Below are 22855 nucleotides of genomic sequence, written 5' to 3' on the forward strand. Positions count from 1 at the left end.
GTATGAGCTATTATCACAAAGATCCTGTTTAAAGATGCTGCAGTGTCCTTGGTGTGGGCACATGCATCTTCTGGCAGACCGCTTACAATTTTTCCTTGGCTCCTGAGCATCCCAAAGTATAACTTCATTCTTTGTCTTCCACGGTCTTCTCACCTGTCTGGTTGGCAACCCCTTGGTGCTCTCAGACTTGCTTTGACTCTCCTGTCCCCTGGAAATGCTCTCATCTGCCTCCTTCATTGGATGTGGAATGATTCCCAAAGGCAGCCCTCTGTTCACAGAGTCACCCACAGGCTGCTCCAGTTTCTGCCTTTTTCTTTATAGATTCCCCAATAGAAGATAGATTTCAGTCCACTGTGGCTTTCAACAACCAAGGAATACACACCAAGATCTTTGCATCTTCTCACTCTTGACCCGCCTTTGGATGGGAAAATCTGTCTTGCTCCTCCTCCATCCAGTGCAAGGATCAAAGCACAGCTCAGAGAAATTCTCCAACTTCCAATCACCCCTCTCCAGCTCTCTAACTTTTACCTTCTTTCTTTATCTCCCTTTGTATACACTGCAGTGTATCCTGTAGCATTTCACTTTGCAGAATGGGAATCCTTGGCTAATACTGTCTTAGAGTTTCAACTGAAAAGCATGAATTTTCATTTTAATTTGCTCTTGAGAGAGAGTTCATGTGCAAAAGGCACCTGCTTAGTTTAAATAATGAAAGGAAAATAGTCTGGTAATCTCAATGGACGGCCATAAATACTCCCAGGGTTCTGGGCTGAAGGAAGACCATGTTTCTTCCTTAGTGTGAGCCCCTTGCTGTGGGTGAAACAGGCTGCAAGGGGTACTGGGGCCGATGCTAAGCCTGCACAGGAACACTTCCACCAGCTGCCTGCTGACTTCCCTGAGAGGCTGAGTTCATTATCCTCTTAACAGCTCGTTTTCTCCTGCAGACGTGCTTGGCAGGCTAGAGGTCAGTGGTTCTTTAGTCATGGCCGCTTGTTCCCACAAGAACTCTCTTCAACAGACCATCACTCAAGCCCAAGGCAGGTGCCACCTCTGTGGATTTCAGACTTGTGGCTGTTCTCAGCTCTTTTGAGTTCTAGTGGTTTTTCCAGAGGGTCCCTGAATGTCAGCCATCCTAGGTCAAACTCTAGCTTTCCCACTACTCTCACTGAGATCTCCAGTGAGTTATTTTACTTCTCCAGATCTCAGTTTCCTCCTCTGTACAGTGGGAGTTCCACTACAGGCTCTAGTGTATCTAAGATGCTATTGCACAAAATCACATGGCAAAGTACAGGAACAATAAATGAGCCTCAAGCATTATTAGCTCCCCTCCCTCTGGGGTACACTGCAGTCCATGACTTCTTACATTGTTCTTTCCTGGTCTTTCACACCATGTCATTGCCAGTAACAACAAAAAAAAATAAGTAAACAAAAATGCTTTCCTATGGCAGAGTAAAAGTACTAATAAATTGTTACCATCTGCATTCAAAGGAACACAAAACCTGATGGACTGACAAGAACTACATACAGGACTAGACCAACAACCTTTTCAATTTACCAATGAAGTCACAGAGCACAGAAAAGATAGATGATCTGATCCACAGAGTCACCGACTTGACAATCTAGCCCAGAAGACAGGCTTCCTGCAATCCATGCCTAACTTAGGTCTGGACATCTGATTGGCCTGTTTCTAGGAGTGGTTGGGCTTAGACTGATTAACTACAGCTGCAGCAAAGTGACATTGAAGAAGAAACCAGAACCAAATTAACAAGCCAGGCTAGATGAATCATGGAAGAGACAAAGCCAGATATGATCATAAAAATAGGCTGATCACCATTATTGGGCATTTACTGCCTGTCAGCACTGAGCTATATGCATTACATGTATTATTGAATTTAATGTTCAACAGTTCTGTGAGATTATTATAGCCACTCTCATTGTCAACAAGGAAAAAACTAGGATTCTTGTAGATTGAGTGATTCGACCTGCATCCTATAATTAAAAGACAGTGAAGCCAGGATTTGAGCAAACACAGATCTGTCTGGTTCCCAGCTGTAGGCATCAAGATGACCTAGTCTGGCAGCATTTTATCCAAAAGCATCCAAAGACACTTTGTCCAGGCAAGGTCATTAACACTGCATGTTCAGGATGAAGTCACCAGGCTATCTTCATTGTAGGGCACAACACAGAAGATATTCACTTATTCTTTTATCTTCTGTTTATCTTTGTTACTTCCATCCATTGCACAAGTGCTAGCCCATTACTCAGATGATACTGAGAAATCCATCCAGGACCCTTACTCTTCTGTCCTCCTTTCCAACCCTTGAAAGTCATGGGCATATCCAACACACCCAGCTAAAGGCTTTGGGAGATCCTTATGGGTTGAATGGGTCCCCAAAAGAAGGTATGTTATAGTTCTGACCCCAGTACTTCAGAATGTGACCTTATTTGAAATATTCGAATATGGAACCAAGTGAAGATGAGGTCATAGGGTAGGTTCTTATCCAATACGTCTGATGTCCTTATGGAGAAAGGAGGATCTTGGACACAGATACACAGAGAAGGAAGACGATCTGAGGAGACCCAGGGAGAGCACAGGAACGGAGTGATGCATCTACAAGCCCAAGAACACCAAAGATTGCCCAAAAAACGCCAGTGGCTAAGAAGAGGCAGAGTATATTTCAGAAGGAGCATTGCCTGTCGAAACCTCCATTTGGGACTTCTAGCCTCTAGAACTGTGAGACAATACCTGTCTCTTGTTAAGCAAGTCAATGCCACCCAGTTTGTGGTACTTTGTTACAGTGGCCCTAGCAATATGAGGGTGCCCCACATAACCCACCCTCAGCCCTCACATCTCCCTCTCTCACACTCAGAAACACTGTGCATATTGCTCTGGAGGCCCCCAGAAAACCTTTGGCAAAAAAGCAAGTCCCGTCTCCCATGTCTGCTATGGTTTGAATGTTCCTCCAAAATTTATGTTGAGACTTCTCCCTACTGGGATGGTGTTGGGGTGGGGCCTAATGGGAGTTGTGTAGGTCATGAGAGTCCCATCTCATGAATTAAATAATCAAGGGAGTGAGTTGATACAAAGTAACCCGGGTGTCCCCATGCTTTTCTCTTTTGCACACATCCACTTGCTCTTGAATTGTCCCATCATAGGATGATGCAGGATGAAGGTCCCCTCCCAGTGTTCGCACCATGCTCTGTGGACTTGTGAGAAATAAAGAAATGTAAAAAAGCTGGACGAAGTGACACACTCCTGTAATCCCGGCAACTGGGGAGGCTGAGGCCAGAGGATCGCAAGTTCAAAGCCAGCCTCAGCAAAAGCGAGGCACTAAGCAACTCAGTGAGAGCCTGTCTCTAAATAAAATACAAAAAATAGGGTAGGGTGTGTGGCTCAGTGGTTGAGTGCTCCTGAATTCAATTCCCAGTACCTCCTAAAAAAAAAAGAACTGTGAGAAACAGACAAGGCACAATGGTACATCTTGCAGATCCAGCTTAGGAGGCTGAGACAGGAGGGTTGCTTGGGCCCAGAGGTTCAAGACCAGCCTGGGCAGCATAGTAAGATCTCATTTCTTCATTAAAATAATAATGATAATAATAAGAAATAGGAGGAGGAGAAATAATACATTTCTTTATAAACTATTCAGTCTCTGGCCTTCTATTATAGCAACACAAACAGATGAACAATGTCTCAACCATTTATTAATTCTCCCCAATTTTTCAAGTTTCAATTGTGTGTCAGACACTGTGCTGAGTTCTGGGGTCACAAACATGATAAAAATATACTTCTGTCATCAGGGAGTTCACATTTAAGAGAGGGAAGCACTACTCAGAAATCCACAAAGAGGGCTTCCAGGTGAAGGGGTTCACTGAAAGGAAGAGGCTAGGAGCCAGCTTGGTCTCCATCTGAGGAGCTGGGGTGCTAGGCATGGCTCCCATACCAAACAGAGGCCCTGCTAGCAGAATAAGATTGATCTAAAAGTCCCAATGAGAGCCAGAGGTTGGTGAAGACAAAGCTGCTGAAAATCCTCCTGCCTAATGATTGTTCTAGAAGCTGTGGGAGGGCTGATCTCACAGTGCAGAAGCAAATGGCATTGAGTTTTTAAGAGAAGGTTTCATTGTGAGAACCAGACCCTGGCCCAACCAACTCACTCCTCTTCCCTTTACGTACCAGGCTGCCTGGAGTCGTGCCTGTCAAGGGCTCGTGCCGTTCTTCTCTCCCCAAAGTGAGCGCTCCAGAGACTGGCATCAGGCTAAAGAAATGCTCACGGATGAACGAAGCTTAGCAGGGGTATCTCAAATTTGTCAACAATCCTAGAAATTCACATGAGATTACCAATAAAGCATTGCAAACCTAAAAGGAATTTTCCTAAACTCTCAATAATAAAAAACCAATTTGATCAAACATGCCAGAGGGAAGCCTGAATCATCTTTATAGATGATTTTTATAGTCTCTCCATAAAAATATCAGAAAATCATTATATCGTGAAAAGAAAAAAATCAAAGAAAAAATCAAAGAATATGCAGCCAAAAATTGCAGGGAAAAAAAGTATATTAAAGAGGGTGCTGGTAGTTAATTAACAAAAATATTATGTTCTCTTGGATTGTGCAATGTCCAAGCTATTTGGCATTATTTTTTATTAATAGACTTTTTTACAGGTGGGGTGAGTCAGAAAAATTGAGCATAAAGTACAAAGAGTCCCCAATAACACCTCAGACATACTCTCGCCCTGGTTTATTACGTGGTTTTTTTTTTTTATGTTTGTAATCTGTTGTGATTCCTCATTCTAAAGAAAAATTCACTTTTTGCCTAATTTTATATCTTTTCCATAAAAGGGACCTTCAAGTCTTACAAGCTTCAGGTCCCACAAAACCAAGGTCAATTGCTGTGTTTTCCTACTACAACATGAAGCAGGCTTGTTAAAGCCAAAATGCCAATTGAGCCGAAAAATGTGTCTAGGGGCCCTGCCTGAACAGTGAGTCACAGGTGCCATGGAACTGCTGCCCAGATCCTTGTAGAACATTCCACCATCAACCCACTCCACGGACAACCGCCAGGCCAGAGCTTTGGATTTCCACAATCCTACCCCATAAGATCGTCATCATGATGAAAATGGTCACACATATGAAGGGGCTAGGAAAATTCCCAAGTGCTAGCCAGGGGTAAGTCACAGAGATGGTGGTTTTAACAGTTACTCCCAGCAGTGGATTCTGGTATGGAAATTTCACCATCATCCCAGTACCTGTGGATAGGGAAGAAGAAGAGAGATCCTCATTTCAAGCTGAGGACAGTGTCCACTTGAAATGTCACCTGAGAGCCAAGCTCACCCCTGAACAGGGATAAACACTGACAGGAACACCGGGCTCATTATGGACACGCCCCCTGAAGGCCCTCAGGACTGCTGCGCACACCTAGCTTCTGCTGAGCCTGGAGACCTGCAGTGTAACAGAAACCTGATTTCCCTTCCCGGGACGTCACAGAAGAACCAGACCACTCCAAAGTTCTCTGAGCCCCTGTTTCCCTTCTCTAAAGGATGGGGAAATGATAACCAGTCTTGATCTATGTTATGAATTGAATTGTGTCCTCTCAAAACTCCTATGTTGGAGTCCTAGGCACCCCCGTGGTCTCAAATGTGGCTTTATTTAGCTATACAATCTTTACAGAGGTAAATTTAAATGACATCTTTAGTTAGAAACCTAAGGCAACGCTATAGTTGGGATCTGAAGTGTCCCCCTAAGAGCTATGGTTACATGTTTGGTTCCCAGACCATGGTATAATTAGGAGGTGGTGGAACCTTTAACAGGTGGGAATTAGGTGGAAGGGAGTTAGGTCATCGGGGGCATGCTCTTACCATAGACAGTAAGACCCTGGCCCCTGCCTGTGTCTCTTTGCTTCCCAGCTGCCATAGAGTGAGTAGGCTATCATGATGTATTATGCCACCCCAGGCCCAAAGCAATAAGGCCAAGTTATCATGGACTGAAACTTCTGAAGCCATGAGCCAAATAAGCCTTTCCTCCTCTTAAGTTGATTTTCACAAGTATTTTGTCACGGCAATGGAAATCTAACTAACACATCCAAATATGGCCAGTATCTCTAAAACACTTTAAAATTTGGGTACAGACACAGATCAAGGGAAGATGACCTGAAGATGCATGGGTGAATCTGACCATCTACAAGCCAAGGAAAAGGACCTAGGACAAATTCTTCCCTTAATAGCCACCAAAGGAACAAATTATAACACTGCCATGGTTTTGGATTTCCAGCCTCCATAACTATGAGAAAACACATTTCTGTTGTTTATGTCACCTACTCCGTAATACTTTGCTATTTGCTGTTTTTGCAGCCCTAGCAAACTAAGACAGTCTGAAAAAAACGTAAGTTTTTGCTAAGGATTTGAAGGTCTTTACAAAGTATATAATATTACACATACAAGGATATCTCTGCTCTGTTATCTGATTTTGGAACTACTCTATTAACAAGTCAACAGGTTTGAATTTCACCTCCTGTCTCTGCCCATCTGTCAACACATTTCAAATGAATTTAACGAGTATTTACCAAGCTGCTCTAAACACAGTAATCATAACAACTACCACTTACTGAGACCTACTCTGGGCCAAGCTCTGGGCTATACTTTTAGAGACTTCATGTAACTCAGAGCTCACTGCAGGACTAAGTAGTAGGTGATTTTATCTCCACATTATAGATGAGGAAGCTCATCTGTACCACTGAACATATCACTGAGATGGGCACCATGAACCATGCAAAACATGGCAGTTTAGTAATCTTGTTGCTGGTGTAATTCAAACATGCAAAACAAATAGAGAATCGCATGATTGGATGCATATAACAAGATAGTAAACTGAGTATAAATGAGTGTCAATCCTAGAACATTATAAGCTCCTCAAAGTACATACCATGTTATTATTTGACTTTGTAGCCCTATGGTTATCCCAGTTCATGGCATTCAATAGAGGTTTGTGGAAGGAAGGAAGGAAGGAAGGGAGGGAGGGATGAGGGAGGGAGGGAGGGAGGGAGGGAGGGAGGGAGGGAGGAAGGGAAGTTGGTTAGGTAGAGTGGGGTAGGGGTGGGGATGGAGCAAGGGTAAGTTCTCCAGAAAAATAAATCCTCCTGTTATATCTTGGCCTCAAAACAAAATGTTAGGGCTAAGAGTTATAAGGGTAGAAATGAGAATAACAGATCCAGAAATGGGGGAAGGCAAAAAAAACAGATATCAGAAAGAGAAGGTAACATCTAGATCCCAGAGAAAGAGAGTTCAGGACACACACACAGCCTCTACTCAGTGACCAGGAGGGGAATGCATACCTGATCTACAGTCAAGAGCTCCTCTGCCAAATCCTCTGCCAGGTCAGGCTAACAAAACACATTTTGAAAGCACATCTCCTATTAGCATCTCTAGGGCTGTCAGAATGAGAAGGCAAAGGAAAGCACACAGATGCATCACTGAGCAGATCCCATTGTGATGCTTCTCTGTGGAGCATGTTCCTGCAGGTCTTAAATACACCATGCCATACATCCAGGTTCTGACATTTCCTGCTAATTAGGGAAAGGAAATAAAACACCAGTTTATCACAGTTACAAGAGCATGCGGGTGCAGATACACACACCTTTGTAGAGTGGATCTGACTGGACCCTGATGGATTGGCATCTTTGGTGGGGAAACAGGTGTGACTCATAAATAGTGAAGGGATCTAAAATGATCAAGAGCTGTATAGTCCTCAAGCTGTTTCATCTGTCTTCGTCTACACATGCACAGGAGCTGACTGCAGGGAACAGGAAAAGTGCCACCAACCAAACTCTCCAAACAAAAGTCACTCTCAAATGCCCCCACTGGTTTTCAATGGGAAGTCTAGGTGTCCAGGAGCAGTAACTTGATTAGTTTTGTTATAATGCATAGAATAATTTACAAAATCCTCCCAGAAGACAAACTTGGCTTTTTTAAAATATGGAAACTTTGTCCTATGGGGTTTCAAGCTCAATCTTCCTGGGGTAACAGATTCAGCCTACATGTCAAGGGCTGAACCATGCAGGCATCTGAACTCCTGAGAGGTACCCACCTTCCTCTGTGACAGAAACAGAGACTGAGACATTAGGCAAGTAATCTGGACTCCTTGATGTCAAAAGCCTAGAAAAATCCTCACCTGCCATTGGCCCATGAGTACAGTCTACTGGCAACGTTAAAGCTCTGACTTTATAGACAGGCTCAGCACCGTCTTACACTTTTGCCTGCCTGAGCTCCACATCACATCCAGGGATGCCAGCTGCTCCCCTGAATACACAGAGCTTTCTTTTCCATTAAGTGATGATCAAAGAGTGAAGATTATTAATGGCAAGACATTCCCAGGGAGCACACGGATGTCAGAGCCAGCATGCCCTGCCCTTTGGCAGGGCTTGTCTTCTTGCTCCAGGCACTCAGAGCTCAGGCTTGCCCTGAAGGTGCAGTGCTCCCAGTGTGCTTCTGACTCTGCTGACCTAACCATCTCTACGCTTGTCCTTAGGGATTGTCTGGATGCCTGCTAGGCATTGCATTCTCTGTTCTTGATTTCAAATGTGGCTCCAAGTCACATTATCACAGCTAAGACGGATGAGGGTTTGTCAGCTCCTTCCACTTCCAGGTACTTCTCAAACCCACCCAGATTATCCCTGCTCTTTGCCCTGCAGTGTGCACAGTGGCAGATTTTCAGAAGTAGACATCCCAAATTACAAGGTGTTTGGTGGCGGCGGGGGGTGGGGGGGTGAATTTCTAAATTAGTGAGAGTTAGGTTGGTCCAGGTATATCTTTACCTGAGCCTGAATTTGCTATATTTACAGCAACCAAGAGATGGCTTCTCTGAGGGAAGATATCATGACAGGCAAGGTACCCATCGGGCTGAGGCAAATATCTACCAGGCATGGACCTGCAGGGCTAAGGGGTGTGTGACAATTAGCTGCTTACAATTGGGATGCCACACCCCAGGATGCAGCTGTTTTCCCCCAAGTAATGCTGAAGACTCCCCTGCAGAGCAAAGAAAGAGCACAACAGCAATGCAGAGTCAGCCACTGGCTGCCAAATGAATGACCCTTTAGTGTAAGTAGGCCCTGTGCTCCATGTTGCCCTGCTAATTACTTAATTTCAAAACATGTTGCCCCATTTCATGCAAAATTGAGCTGAGTGTATCAAGTAGACCACAGAGTAAGCCTTACAATATGAAGCTTCTACTGCAGTACTGGAAGATTCAGTGGTCGCTAAGGTCCAGTTGCCTTATCCTCTCTCAGAATACTACAGGTCAACCCCACCTCCCCCTCCTGCAGGTCAAACTGTCCCTCCCTCCCTGCATACCAAATCATCACCACACATTTCAGCAAAACAGCAGAAATATCAGTAGAGTAGATTAAGGGGGAAGAAGGAACCAAAAACAGGGAGAAGAGTGGGATGAATCTGACAAACTATGTACATACATGAATACAGCGTAGTGAATCCCAGCATCAAGTATACCAATGAGACAATCATTTTTTAAAACTATAAATAAATTACAGAAAGATCAGTAGAGTAGAGGGAGGGGAGTAAGAGGAGGGAGAAGGAGGGAAGTGCTGGGAACTGAATTTGAGAAATTACATACTATGGTTTTGTGATTATGTCAAAATGTATCCTAATGTTATATATAAGTAAAAATAATAATAAAAAATAAGAACAGAACATATATGTTGGCTTTGTAAGGTTAGGCTTGGTTAGGCCGAACTACACTTCCCAGAGCTCAACTCTCTCCTATGTTTCCTTTCAGGAAGGGCTGCAGGGGAGCTGGAGAGCAGAAGGGAGGCTGTGGAACTCTACTGCAGCCTGTGTTTGTTGCTGATTGGCTGAATGAGGGCTTGTTCATGCATTCCTCACCCCCTGGATTCTCCTTACATTTCTCTCACTCTGGACAAGGGATGTGTGGTCAGGTCCGTGAGGAAGGCCTGATATCTGCAGGATACCTTCATCCCCGAGATCAGAAGAAGGGGTCAGCTTGTCTTCATAGGGTTCTGCCGCAGTCTGGCTGGGCACAATTCAGGAGCCACTTGTCAAAAGAAACGAACTTTATTTTTAGAACCACACACCACACCACACAGCTCCTCAGGAAAAACCCTCAGAGCCCAACTGCCACCACCGTCTTCTCACAAGCCTCTTAACCTCCCCCACTCCTCCTGCTCTTGAGGCCCATTGGTTGGGTCGTGTGGGTGGAGCCAAAAAAATCCCCCAATGAGCAGCTCTGTAGTCTGAAAGGGCGGGGAAGCAGCCCAATGAGCATCACCACAGAGGAGCCAATCAGCTAGAAGTTGCTGGGGCTGCTCTGAGCCAATCATCAGCTGGCAGCTGGAAGTTTGCTGGCAGCTGGAAGTTTGCTGGGGCCCCTTCGGCTGTGGCTCTCAACAGGGTTCCACTTATGCACATGGGGCTCCTGCCTTTTGGTGACCTTGCCTTTCTGACCACCTGCCTGGGAGCTTCAGGTACCAGCATTAGGCTAGACAGGGCCTTGGGGAGACCACTGAGCATCCATCATTACAAAAAGCCAATTCCCCATAACAAAATGACCCATATAGTTACTCCCATTCTTTGAATGAACACTTTCTGATACAAGAGTAGAGATTTTAGAAATAAAATCTCTTAAAGAAGGGATAGAGGGAGAAGATCACATATGGCATAAAAAGCACCAATTGTGGATCATGGTAAGAACAGTAAAACTCAGCCAAGTTTAAATATCCAGATTCTTCTAAGGATGAAAGTAATGCTTACAAAAATGTTTTGAAAACCATGAAATATTATTCAAATGCCTGTTTTGATCACTACTACACTTAGTGATAATACTATGAGTAATATGGACAATTAAACAATTTCATGTATTTGAAAAGTTCTAATTTATTAAGATTGGCAATACAGCATATAGAATGCATATTTCTGTTAAAAAAAAAAAAAAACCACATCAACCCCACCAAAGTGCTACCCTCTGCCTCTGTTCACTGATCAGATCTCTCCCTAGAATGTTCACAGTGTCACAGTGTTCCCAGACTCATCTCAGCATGTGAGGGTATACATGGATTACTCCCTTTCTTCTTCTCTAATCCATCAGGAATTGAAATTAAGTCAGAGTTCCAGAACTGGGACCCAACAGCCATATCCTACTATTGGGATCCTACTTTATGAGCTGCATAATCTGTGTCCAAACATACTTGCTACTTAGTGTCTTGAAGAGTTATGGAGTTAGCTGCACATCCCTTCTTCCCTCCACCTTGGGTGGGACCCTCTGTCTAGCTTCAATTCCTCTGTTGAATTCTTTGCCTAGTAATCTACTTCCTACAGATAAAGCTCATTGGCTGGGTAAAAGAACCCTCTTCCCCATGAGACCTGATACTCCCTGCCTTCTCAGAGTGGATTTCTGGAAAGACTGCTATCTTCCACCAGTCTCCAAAAATTCCACTGCTGTTTTTGAACCACAGGATGAAATTAGGAATGAGCTATAGAATTATAGCTGGTCCTTTGGGGCACCCTATCCCATACCAGCAAAAGAGATCTTCCAAGTTAACCCTGCTATGTGCACACATGTGCACGCTCACACATACACAAATACACACACACACACACATACACAAATACACACACACACACACACACACACACACACAGAGGCCCCAACTAGCAGGTGGAATCATAATGCTTTAGAGCTCAAGTTTACCTTTCTGACCTAAGTCCTAGTCTCTGAAGGTCCCCTAAGGGGCCCCAAGAGGGTAACTGAACTTTAAGAAAAACATTCATTAATTGGATCTTAAACAAACCAATTCCAAAAACACCTTTAAAATAATCAGGACAATTTTAATATGGGCAACATATAGATGATGGTAAGGGAACAACTTTTCATTGCTTTAGGCATCATCATTGCAAAATAGTTTTTTTAAAGCCCTTAACAATAAGAGATCTGTACCAGAACTATTTACCAGTGAAATAGAATAGAATTTGCTTTAAAACAGTCTAGGAAAATAAATGGAGGCAAAGAGATACAGAGAGATGAGCAAAATAATAATGATGATTGGATATAGGTAAGGATACATAGGAATTCTTGAAACTATTCTTTCTAGATTTTGTATGTATGGAATTTTTCCATTATAAAAATTTTATTTTTTAAACTTATGAAAAACATTCTGAGAATGTTCACCTACAGGTGATTTTTGTACCTTTTCAGTGCTAGTGAGGATTCCAGCTCCTGTCAGACAGAAAAAAATCTGAGTTTTCTCCACCTAGAGAAAGATGGAGCAGGGATGAGGGTTCTCCTTCAAAGGAAAAAACATGTGCTCTCTTCTCTCTTTCTTCACTCCTTCTCTCTCTCTCTCTTTCTCTGAATTCTAAATGCTGCAGTTTATTGAGCAACTTTTAGTGGCTACTTGCAAGACTATCAGACCCCAAATGGAAGTAAGGGACGGAAATAAAAATGCATAAAGCTGTTTGGAATTATTTTTTTTTTACAAATTTACTTTTATTATATCTTGAAATATAGGTGTAATATCATAAAAGTATTTAAAGTGAAAGAGTAGTTGCAGTTAGAGGAGCAATAAAACATGCTATCAAGTTCAAATCACACTCAAATGTTAATAAACATACAGGCAACAAAAACTACTACCCATATTAGACTCCACTATTAATATGAAATAGAACTACCATCAGTACTGCCAAACAGAAAATTGTTCACTCTTTCAGATTATATTGTTACCCAATAAAAATGCTAGTATATTTTGAGTCCTAATGGAATTTTCAAGGCCTCTAAGTCTAAGTTAAGGTTTCCAAGGGGAAAACAATCCTGCAACATCTCAGGTCCTCTTTTTATTTATTTATTTTTTTATTGCATAACAAACTCCAACTTTCTTATAAGCATAGTAGACTCGCGCTGCCCCATGAATTGTGTTCATGTGTATAAATCCTAATCTCCTAGTCAGGTGACAGTTCCACTAAGATACAATCAGTCCTCCTTGCACAGTGGTCAATGAGTCATTCAAAGGATGAACATATTGAGTCGCTAGAAAATTCAGGCACCTTCAGAGACAAAGGCTTCCAGGAAATGATCTTAATCTATGATGCAGTGACGACAGCTAACATTTGGAGAGCGCCTTTTGCAGTTCACAGAGTACAAAGAATAGAACTCTTCCTGTCCTGAGAGAAAATCTATTTCCTCATTTGAAAAGGAAGGACAATATTATCAATCTCACTGAACAACTGTAGTTGGGTTTTTTTTTTCTTTTATTTTTTATTCAAAAAAAATATTTGCTGAGTACCTACTCTGTACCAAGCACATATTTCTCTTGCTAGCGTAGATGATTGCTGCAGTGATCCAACGAACTATAATTGCACCTAGCACCCAGTTTGGCAGAGGCGAAGCTCCTTCCCATTCACCATTTTCTTGGATCTTTCGCGGGATCGCATCTTAGCCCACTTTCCCAGCCTGCCTCTTTGGCAGCGATTCAGTCTTTCTTCTCCCACTCTCCCTCAGGCCGATCAAGCGTGAGGCACCCACTATCAGCACTGCACCCTAATGGGCAGGGCTCCCACCAGTCTAAGCCCAGCCCTGCCAGACAGGGTGGTATGCTGGGGGATTGGGGAACAGGAAGAGCAAGGCAGTTCTGTACTGGGTTCCATAGATGAAAACTACTGTTTTAGATGCTGCTGAATCCTTAGGAACCACTAGTATAAGCCACACTGTGTTTTTTCAGAAGGAGCAGGGCTGACCCACAAAGAATGCTCTCTCAGAGGCTGCAGGGGGGATGGGTGGACTTTGAATAGCCAAGCAGGTTTTCCCACTGGGAACCAGGCTCCCCCCGCTCCTCAGAAATCAGTAACACCAATCCCTTTCTTCTCTGTCACATTGTCTCAGTGTTCACTTCTGACCAAGGAACCCCATTAATTTTCTGTGGTGCACTTTCCAAATGACATCACTTTGGTTCTTTGTAATTCAAAGAGCGGGATTAATGAACCACAAACTTCAAGCAAATTGGCTGCGTGATTTGACCGTGGCTTTGCCACTGCCTTGAATTCCAAAGAATGGCAGAAATTTCCCAGGCTGCTTTTGAAAATGAACACAGAGGCTTGAAACAGCAGGCCACATTGCGTTCATCCTTTCTAGAAATGTTATGTGTCTTCTGTGTGCGGGAAATTAAACGGTCCCATTCTCCACCTGATATTTTATTGATATAAATTTAACCTGTTCAAATGCTGCATTAAATGCCAATCTCTTCCAAAATAATATACATTTAATTCCTCATTCCACCAATCTATTGAAAATATCCCTCTTGGCAGCCTTTCAAAAAAGCTATATGAATTGCAAACCCTTTTAGATTTTGTTGAAGTATTAAGAACACTACTTACCCACATATTCAACTAAGGCCCTTTTAGTCCGTTCCATTTCCCCAAACTCCTTTATATAATGTCAGAACCTCAAAAATCAGTAGCAGTGCTTTGGCACAGCCATTTACCTTTCCTTCCGCAGCGAAAATGGCATTAACATTCGTGAATGAAAAAATATATATCAAACTAATTACCTCCTTTTCTTCCAAAGTAAAAGACAATCTAACACCATTCTTTTGGACATAATGCCATTTATTTCACATAAGGGGGTTTTTGTGTGCTCAAAAAAGATGGTGTTTAATATGTGTGAATCAAAATCCAGATTAGCTAATTAACTGATGTGTCTGAGGATGAAATGAAGAATCAATATGCTGTGAAAAGTGTTGAAAGTGCAAAAGAAATGTCACGCCAGGTGAGACTAGTCCATGAGGTTCAGAACTTTCTCTGCCATGAAACGAAAGATAATTTTTTTTCAAAAGGGCAGTAGAATGAAACTTTGGTAAGCTAGAAAATCTTCAAAAGATGAATTGTTACTGGATGGCTAAATTTTTCAGATTGCTAAAGGAAACTTCTTTAAATAGCAAAAGAATTTTCTCTCTCCCAAACATTTCCCTGCCCTCTTTATATAGAGTAGATTCACTTTGTTCACTTTGTTCACCATGAATACCAAAAATTATCTGCTGAAGGTCCAATGACTTGATGAATTATTGTGGGTTATTTCTCCCTTCACTAAACTGCCACAAACTGCTGGGCCGGATACATCTGACGTGGACGCCTTGCTGAAGTTCTCTGTTTCCTGACTTTCACACAGACCCCAGAAGGCTGAGTCTCAGGAAGGTAACAGGATGCTGGAGTGGACCACCAGGGTGTCATCTTTAATGATAAGGGATTTATCTCCCCCAAATCCTCAACCCTAAGAATTGTGTAAGATATTCATCATAGAGAATTTATCCAGTCTAAGGGCTCCAATTATGTTCTTTTTTATTTTTTTAACTATTTGTATTAGTTATTGATGTAAATTTATTTATTTGTTTATGTGTCGTGCTGAGACTAGAACCCAGTGCCTTACACATGCTAGGCAAGCACTCTACCACTGAGCCACAACCCCAGCTCTTTCTATTTTTTTTTTTCTTCCTCTCCACCCCCAACCACAGGAAGAGGCAAATTTCTTTAATAATCACAGTCACTTACAGGATGCAATGGGGAACTCCACCTATCTCATCTAATCTTCAGTTACAGAGGAGAAAGGACAGAAAATAAAATTCCTGAGTAGAGCTTACTGGCTGTGGCTTATCAAAAAATTCTAAAAATTCATAGAAAAAGTCAAGGCTGACAGAGGGAATGGGAAATATCATGTCACTGAAAGGCTACCAGATAATATTTTAAGATAAATCAACCCATTAACTTAACCAGTGCTGAACATTTCTGTTTCTGGTTTGTAGAATTTTTTGAAGTGCTGACTTGCAAAAACATTTACCTCTGCACTTAGATGTATGTACATTTTCTAGAAACTTGAAGCTGCTAAAGTGATTACAAGTCTTTTGTTTTTCCCATTTCCTGTGTAAGTCTTCCCAAAATGAACCATGCGGCTCCTTGACTACTTAGCCTGGACATGTGGGTCTCACCAACTCTTCTCTCAACATCTCAACATTCTTCTCACGTCTGATGCACATCTGTACTTGATCACAGAGCAAAAAGGTCAACACTCCTTGGGATTTCTCCCCAGCTGGGTGGCTTTGGAATCATTTCTCAGCGTTTCTTTATCTGTAAAATGCGGAACATACAGTACCTACCTCATAAGATTGCTGCCATATTAAATGTTGTAAGTAAATAGTCAAGTGTAACACATTCACTAAGAGGAAAATAAGTTCCTTGGCCTCTGTAGCAGTTAATCCTGGATTCTGTGCTTTCTGTATTTCTTGGTTTTTTGTCTTGATTTTCTTCTGTTTTCTGCCTGATCATGTAGGTGTGATCCATCCCTTCTCCTATTTTCAGATTTCCTGTTTCTTCTAACTTTGTTTCATATTTTCAATCAAAATAAAATGGCATTTCTTAGACTTATGGGTAAAATAAAAGAAAATGGACCTTAAATCGGAGCCTCCACTGTAGCTTAAATCCTTCATCAGAGAGTTCATGGCAGTTGCCTCTGGAACACAGTGGCTTCTCTCATTGCTCAGCAGCACTGACTTCCAGGAGTCTGACCCCAAACATGTGGTGGAGGACTGTATCTCAACCGTTGTCTCAAAATCACTCCTCTATTTTAGTTAGCAATTTTGTTCAGGAATTGAGACCTGGAATAAGATATGTCTTCATGAAACATAGAAATTTTTTTTCAAAATGTTGTGAGTTAAAGTACATTATTTTATCTATAAAGTATTTTAAAGTACCTGAATCTAATCAAGCCTCTAGCCCTAATTCTCTTCAAATCAGATTTCAGACATAGTCACCACATTGGATTTGGTTGATCTGCTTTGGGTCTCCTTTAATCTATGATCTCTGATTTGAGGACCCTGATGCAAGAATACCATTCTGAGACAATCTTCCAAGACAGAGGAGATTCTCTGTGATTATTAAGGGATGATGGGTAATTGCATTGCCATGATGCTGTGGTGGGTTTTTAATGTTTATCTATTGGAAGTACCCATAGATGTATTTGCAGGTGAAAAATATAACATTTGGAACTCTTTTATAGTATTCCAGCCCAAAAAGGGGAAATACCTAAACAAAAATAGCAGTTTGAGATTTCTCCAAGTCAGTCTTTAAATTTATAAGCTTTCAGAGCATCATTTTAACGACCACATTAAAAAATCATGCTCCCTGGGGTGAAAGGCCAAATGAAATCTCCATAAATCCAAACATCCATCAACACTTATTGAGCACCTACTATGCATCCATCCAGGCAGCTCTGAGAGGTCAAGCTTATTATCAACCATTCCTAACACAGCCTTTGACACTTGGATGTTTTTCTCTTCATTTCATCAGTTTTGCAAAATCATGGTTACAATGAGATTCTCATGTGGAGTTAGCACAATTTGAGAACCAATTCAATGTGTCATGTTGACCTTGTATCAAATCTCACATATTTTTAATCGATATATAAATTTGGCATCAATTATTATTAACAATATTACAATTGATAACAATAAAACAGCTCACCTATCCCAGTCTTTTTTGACTCAGTTCCTTTGTGCTTTCAAATTAGTTAAGCAGTACTAAGGTTTTTGTTTTTTTTATAGAATCCCTCATTACTCTCAAATACAAAGTCTTAGTTCTTTAATAGTATAGGTTTGGTAAATAGCAAGAGCTTGGAAATGAAGAAAGGAGCTGAAGACCCAGATTCCACTAGTGATGAGATGTGTGAACTGGAAGAGTCACTTCTCTGCTCTGAGTCTCATTTTTCATGTAGGAAGTAGGGCTAACTGCCCCTGCCACTCACTTTAGAGGGATTTTACAAAATTATACCTGCACCCAAAATATAGGTATCAAGCAAAAACACATAAGACATGTGGGTAATAATGTCTAATATTTTGAGACACAAGAAATGAATAGGTTCAAGAAACTCGAGTCCTGGATTCAAGCCTTCCTAGTTTTCATGAAGCAAAATTATATCCTGACAGAAATCCATGGCTGGGCCACCTGCATGTTCATTACTAATCTGGAGACCTGTCTTTCATCCTTGGACCTCTAAACCCAGTACAACATGTGCCTGGTGGCTGGATGTCCTTGGGGCTCCTGTAGTGATGCATGGACCACTTTACCTCCGGGGTGACCCCAGAGGCAGATAAACCATAGGACTACCTCTGACCTGTATTTTTCAACTTGTCCACTGGTGACAGTGGCTCACTGCAGCACAGGGGACACTGCCTCACTCATCAGGGCATATCAAAGTCTTCAGGGGTGGGTATAAGTTCCCCTTGACAGCACCTCTCTAGGATGTCTTTATTGTGTGACACTAGTACGTTCATTCTAACAGTGTGGTAGGGAAGCAGGTGGCCTCAGGTGCAACAAAAAGTCATAGGAATGAAATCTGCCCCTTACGGCTCACGTGTGCTAATCAAGAGGCACAAGCAGCCACTCCATGACCATTCTTCATGAACAAGATCCAAGGGAAAGGAATAGTATAGCTAATGGGATCATTAAAATCTTAAAATTGGCACCTAGGAAAATGGGGGGTTGCTCAGGGCAAAGGTGAACAGTGGTCTTCCCCATGGTGCTGAGCTACTGCAGTGACCAGGGGCCATCTCCAGTGATTTTCCTTGGAAATCTCAAATTCTAACAGTGTGGTAGGGAAGCAGATGGACTCAGGACTTTCCAGGGTCTAGAATTAGTGTCTGTGCCTTAGAGCTCATGTCTGTGGGTGACCCCTGTTTTGAGTCAAGCTGTAGCTTGCCCACCCACATGGTTCCCCAGGAACCTCAGCCCCAGCCCCTGCTCAGCCTTCAACTCTACATCCCTCCCTTGCCAGCATGCCTGATAGAAGGAAGCCACCCATTTACATGATTCTGAATTTCTATCATTTCTAATAAACCAGGGCAAATCTTTACCCCCTCTGCCTGTTCCTCTTATTAGCATTCTGAATTAAACTTAGCAAATCCCAAAGCTGCAGGAGTTGCTAAGAAAGCAAACAATCCCTTTGTGTCCCTTGGTTCAAGTCTGCTCAGATTCTGAGCAAAGAGCTCACCGCCCCCACTTCAGTTGTTACTAACTCCATTTGTACTCTGGTAGCTCTCCAAGTGTTTCTGTTTAGCTTCTCTCCCTGGATTTTGAGTACATAATGAGCAGTATTTAAAATACCTCAGTGACAGCACTGTTCTGGGCATTTGGAGAACTCCAGGTTCCACACTGCAAGGTGGGGTGATGGACCAAAAATAAAGCCCATCTGATGACCTGGAATGAAATGCCCATGGCAGCTGATGCTTATCTGTGCCACTAGCGTGGCACACTCTGGGCTCCTGGATGGAGCAGAACAGAACTGTGCAATCAGAGAGCCAAAGCCAAGCTGTTGACAGCCTTCTGTATGGACAAGCCTGGGGTCGACTTCTGGCCGGACACCCAAATGCATGTCACATGGAGAAGACTCACAGCCAGATTTTGATCCCTAGGCAGATGGCCAACAGGAGACTTATCCAATGGGAGGTCAACATGAGGCACAGGAAGGTGCTGTGGAATGTAGATCCAAAGCCTCCTCACCTTCCAGCTCAGACACCTGAGTGCTCACCTGTTCCTCATTCAAAGATGAGAGCCAGCAGCTGGCAGAGTTCATTACAGAGGGAGCTGGGGCGGGGACTCGTGCACCATAAGGCCTTAAAGAATGCTTTCTTCCTGCATCAGGTCCAAAAGAGAGACAGTCAGCCCTCCGTATCCTAGGGGTCCACATCTGCTGATTCAACCAGCAACAGGTTAAGGAAAGTACTAAAAAATATGAGACTATACTGAACATATACAGATTTTTGTCCTTGCCATTATTCTCCAAACAATACAGTATACGAGTATTTACATTGCACTGGGTGTTACGATTAACCCAGAAATGATTTGAAGTACACAGGATGATTGTACAGATTGTCTGCAAATATTATGGATTTTATACAAAGGACACATGCATCCTCAGATTTTGGTGTTTATGTGGGTCCTGGCCCCAATCTCCTGTGGATACTGAGGGGTGACTATACTCTCTATACAAATATTACTTATACTTGCTACCCTGGGAGGGATGCCAAAAGAACCTTTCTCCCTTTACATGTTTTTGATGTTTTCCTTCAAGAGGGAAAAAAAAATCTCATGGTATAAGCCTTCCCTGTGTTGTGCTACAGAGAGCAGAGGACAGATAAAAGTTCCCATTGTCCAACCCTCACATGGCCACAGCTAGTGATGGACAACAAGTGAACACAAAGGCAGAGCTGCCAAGTGGGCTCCCCACAGCCTCCTTTGCAGGCAGTTTCTCCTTCCTGAGCCTCTAAAAGACCTTCCTTAACTCGGCACACATTGGAAGGATGGAGGTCACCACCCCCAAGGAGAGGAAAGCAGGGTGACTTGGTACAGGGCATTGGGCCAATCCAACAGGTCACCACCCCAAATCTCAGAACTCCTTGGGGATCATAGGATGTCCAGTACAATGAAGTGTCTGTGTCTGTGTAGTGGAGGGCACGGAGGTGTGACCCACTTGGGGTTATCTCTAGGAGAACTGCCATAATGTCGTCTAATTAAGGTTAACAGTATCTTCATACAGATTTTTTATTGGTGCATTAAAATTACACATAATTGTGGAATTCATTATACCATATTCCAACATGCACATAACATAATCTGATCAATTTCAATCCCCAGTACCTTCCTTTTCCCTTCCCTCCTCTCTCACCTGATCCACTTGCTCTGATTTCCCTTCTATTTTTATATTTTAAGTTAGTGCAGTATAAATTTATATATATGTATGTATATGTATGTGTATATATACACACACACATATATATATACATATATATATATATATAATCAGAATTTATTGTGGTGTATTCATACATGAACATAGCTTAATTTGATAGATTTAATTCCCTACTATTTCCCCTCACCCCCTCTCTCCCTCCCTCTCATTCCCCTTCCTCTACTCTATTGGTCTCCCTTCCATTTTCATGAGATCCTTTTTTATTCCTTTTCTCTTTTCCTCTCTACCTTTCACAATAGGAGAGAAAACATTCAGCCCTTGGCTTTCTGAATCTGATTTATTTCACTTAGCATGATGTTCTCCAGTTCCATCCATTTACTAGCAAACATCAGCCATAATTTCATTATTCTTCATGGCTGAGTAAAACTCCATTGTGTATACATACATACCACATTTTCTTTATCCATTCATTTATTGACAGCACCTAGGCTGATTCCATAATGTGAGTTGTGCTGCTGTAAAATTGATGTGGCTATATCTTTACACAATGCTGACTTTAGTTCTTTTGGATAAATACCAAGGCGCGGGATAGCTGGGTCATATGATGGTTCCATTCCTAGTCTTTTGGGGAACGTCTACATTACTTTCCCAATGGTCATACTAATTTTGCAGTCCCACCAAATATATATATATATGACTGTACCTTTCCCCCTACATCCTTACCATCAGTCATTCTTGTATTCTTGATAATTGCCATTCTGACTAGAGCAAGATGAAATTTCAGTACAGTTTGGATTTTCATTTTCCTAATTGCTAAAGATGTTGAACACTGCTTCATGTATTTGTTAGGCATATCTATTTCCATTTAGATCTTCCGCCCACTTCTTGATTTTTTCCTTGATTTTTTTTTTTTACTTCTTTATGTATTCTGAATATTAATCCCATCAGAAGAGTAGCTGGCAAAGTTTTCTCCCGTTCTGTAGGCCATCCATTCTATGAACCAAATGTCAAACTGGGTGGTCCTGTCGGGTCATTGGGAAGTCAGTGTGAACCACAATGGAAAAACCTACAAACAAAGGGAGAGCTTGAGTGAGATGTTTTCAGAGACAACATTTATTTAATCATTATTATGTGCCAAATTCCTCACAAGGTTTTTGATTCCATTTCACAAATGAGTCAAAGACACTTAGAAACAATAAATCCTCAAGGGTGAGTGAGGCCAGGATGAAGTTAGGCATTGCCCAGACTCATCTGCTTCCAATGCCTGTTTCTTCACCGTGGTTTTATTAGGACTCAGTCTCTCATAATGTTAGGCAGCCTGCAGGAGGTGCTGGAGGAGAGAGGGAAGAAGGGAACAAAGGATGAGCTGCACCAAAAGTTAAAGGTGGAAGGGGGAAATCACCCGTCCAAATGTAAAAGTTCTCCATTAAAAAGCAAGAATCTCCTTCCCCCACTAAATTGCTTTTGTTTTCATCTTATGCTTGTCTACATTTTCAAAATTTCTCTGATGAGCACATGAACGCGTATTACAAATAGCAACCACTATTGTATTAAAATGATGGCGGGGTGGGGGCATATTTGAAGAGTATTTAAGCAGAGGGATCATAGTTCTTAACATTCTGCTGGTTAGATCCCTTCATGTTACCAAGAAGGAAGCCAAGTCAGTAAAATCATAACCAACTGGCTCAAAAGCAAAGTGGGTTGAGAGATGAGGTCTGCACCTAGCAGGTGCTCTCTTCCCTGGGCTGTGTTCTGCTGAATTTTTTCCAAGAAGAGAAGCACCAGGATGCAAGCAAAAATTCTGGAAGATTCCTAAAGTGGCAGGATGGGAGGCAAAAAGGAATTGGAAAAGGCTGCGAGGAGACACACTTGACCTCAAAGGTAGGGGGTGGGGTTTAATGGAAAGGAGAAGTGAAGGGGAAAATTTGGACCATACTGAAGGAAAGAATGTAGAACCTGAAAACTAGGTTCTAGGGATGGCTAGAAGGTGAAAGGCCAAATGGATGTGAGATTCATGTTCTGGAAGGGAGGTGTAATGGATTGCCGTTGACCTTCCCAACTGTCTGTGGCCCAGATGTTGAACTCCAGGTCCTGAACACCAACAGCGGAGAGCCGC

This window comes from Callospermophilus lateralis, chromosome 3 (genome assembly GCF_048772815.1).
Source record: "Callospermophilus lateralis isolate mCalLat2 chromosome 3, mCalLat2.hap1, whole genome shotgun sequence".
In the NCBI taxonomy this organism is placed as follows: Eukaryota; Metazoa; Chordata; class Mammalia; order Rodentia; family Sciuridae; genus Callospermophilus; species Callospermophilus lateralis.